Raw genomic sequence first — 3043 nt, 5'->3', positions numbered from 1 at the left:
GTCCGTGAACAGGGGATTAATTGTGGTTGAAATTGATTCGTGTATTGTGATAATCGGTTACGAGATGTGTCGAGTTGAAATCGTGTTGTGATTACGAAGATTTTGGTATATTATTTGTTAAGATTGGTCAAGAATTGAGTGAGTATTACGGATCTGGAATTGATAAGATTCTGGGTTTGATCTTCATATTTCTGGAAAATTGTTCTTGAATGTTTGAAGATTTGAAGATGAATGCAATTCGCTATAAAGTTTCAAGCGATTCGCTATGTCTTTAATTTGATTCGCTATCAATTCTTGCCATTTGCTAATCAGTTCGCTAACTGATTCGTGTGGGTTAATTAATTCATGTTATCTAGTTCGTTAACTAGATAACTGATTCGTTTGACACGTGTTTGTCTTGGAATTTGTGCTCTAACAACTTTTTGCCACGTGGCAGAAAGGAATCAAGTTTGTTACAAACGGTTGTAACAACCTGATTCGTTATAGTATAATTCGTTATAGTGTGATTCACTAATACACTGTAACTAATTCGTTATCTTAATTCGCTAAGCTCTCCTTAGTAATTCGTTAAGTTGACTTGGTCAATTCGCTTGATCAATTCGTTAAGTTGACTTGGTCAATTCGCTTGATCAATTCGTTAAGTTGACTTGGTCAATTTGCTTGATCAATTCGTTAAGTTGACTTGGTCAATTCGTTTGGTCAATTCGTTAAGTTGACTTGTGATTCGTTAAACCATCATCACATTCGTTATCTGTTTCGCCATTTGGGTGATTCGTTAAATTTATTTGTGATTCACTAAGTTGACTCGTTGGGTTGACTTTTTATTCGCTAACTCATTCACCTCATTCGTTAAGACTTGATTCGTTAAGCCTTGATTCGCTGCAACTGTTCACAGTTCGCTGCAACTGTTCACAGTTCGCTACAACTGTTCACAGTTCGCTATTGCTGATTCACTGATTCGTTAAGATATTTTATTACTTGTTTATTATCAACTATGGCTGGTATGTATGCATTGGCATCTCAAAATATGTTGATGCAACAAATGTTGCAACTTGATACTGAGATAGGTTCACATTCTAAATGTCCAAGATTGATGAAGTTCAGTGACTTTGCCAAATGGGAACCTCGGTTTCGTGCACATTTGGGATCTGTTCATCCTGACTGTTCTTGTTGTCTTGATGAGGTTTATGTTGCACCAATGATTGGTGATGATACTATTGGGTATACTCCTAAAGCTGTTTCTCAATACTCACAAGAAGAGAAGAAAGCTTTAGAAATCGAGATAAAAGCATATTCTACTTTGACTATGGCTTTACCAGAGAATATTTTTCATCAAGTTGGAAGTATCAAGAGATGTGCATCTTTGTTTCAACTCTGCGTATGAGAAGCATGGGAAACACAGCTGAGAGTAAGAAAGTGATGCTCAAGTTTCAATTTCGAAACTTTAATTTATTGAAAGGAGAAACAGTTGAAGAGATGACTACAAGATTTAGTCACTTAATTGCTGAAATGGATAAAATGAAAATGGAAATTTCTGAAAGAGATAAAATTGACACTATCAAGAGTGTGCTTCCTAGTTCCTATTCAACATTTCTCATGGTTTTGAAAGACAATGATTATTTTCTGAATGAAGATTTGACAGCACTTGAATTTCTACAAAAGATCGAAGCTAGAGAATATGATCTTAAGTGTCAAAAATCTTCCAAAGAAAATCAAGATCCGGCTTTCTATGGTGGAAGTATGCCTCTGAGTTCAACAATCTCACCTATCACTGCTTTTCTTACTCATGCCGCAAGTGAAAAAGAATCTGCTATATTTAATGATCCAAAAGTTTGTTTCTACTCTACTGGTAATTCAGGTGGTTCAAGAAGTTCTACTAGTACTAATCCATTTGCTACACCACCTAGTATGAATATGAAGGAAGCTGAGCAAAACTTTGCTTTTCTGACGGCATTTATGTCTTCATATGAAAACTTGGTGAGTAGTAAAATTGCCACGAGTGAGTTAACAGATGAGAATTATGATCAGATAGATCCGGATGATCTAGAGATCATGGATTTGAAATGGAATATGGCCATGATTGTTCGTAAAGTTAAAAGATTCATGCAGAGAACTGGAAAAGATCTTCCAGCGTTAAACAAGAAGTTAGGTTTTGACAAATTGAAGGTGAAGTGTTATAATTGTCAAGAATTCGGGCATTTCGCAAAGGAATGTGACAAACCAAGAAAAGAATACACTGGACCTCGTGGTCAAAATCAAAATGCTTCTTCACCAAGGGGAAGTGATGCTGAAAAGAAACCATCTTCTTCAACAACACAAGCAATGTTAGCAGACGGGACTGATTGGTCACAACGGCTACTATGCAATGATGTTCAAGCAAATTTAGCTATGTTTGGGTTACATGAAGATTGTCAAGATGCTACTGCTAGTGTGATGTCTTCAGATAATGATTCTGGATCTGATTCTGACGATTCTTGCGACAAGTTTTCTGAATCAATGTTTGCTTGCATGACTAAGATCAATGAGGTTAGTAATTCTATTTCTTCTACTTCATTTGTTAAAGCATCATGTGTTGACTGTGAATTTAACAACTCTAAGTTAGAAGCTTTGAAAAATAAAAATGATAATCTTATAAGAGAAATTGCTTCTCTTAAGGACACTTATCGACAATCTCTTGAGTCTCAAATGAAATCTCGAGAAAAAATTGAAGCATTGTCGACAAGTAATCATGATCTCAAAGCCGAGTTATCTGTGAAAATGACCATTAATGACCAAAAGTTTCAGGAAATCTTGAAACATCGTTCTAAGGTAACTGAGCTAGAGAATGAGGTTCTTGAGTTGAAGAACAAGTTGGGTAAATTTCGAAATTCTTCATTTTTATTGAATGAAATTATTGAAGTTTCTGGAAAACAAAAAGATTCTAAGAAAGGTATTGGTTTTGTTGAAATTCCACCACCTTTTCATTATGATTATAAAATTAATCCTTTTGCAAGAAAAGAAGAGGATTTGATTCAAAAGGAATCTGTGATTTCTGAAAAATCTA

The sequence above is a fragment of the Bidens hawaiensis genome, unplaced genomic scaffold (genome assembly GCF_021521415.1).
Source record: "Bidens hawaiensis isolate Kalapana, Puna unplaced genomic scaffold, B.hawaiensis_p1.1 tig00030247_1, whole genome shotgun sequence".
Classification (NCBI taxonomy): Eukaryota; Viridiplantae; Streptophyta; class Magnoliopsida; order Asterales; family Asteraceae; genus Bidens; species Bidens hawaiensis.
Note: the sequence above shows the minus strand (reverse complement) of the source record.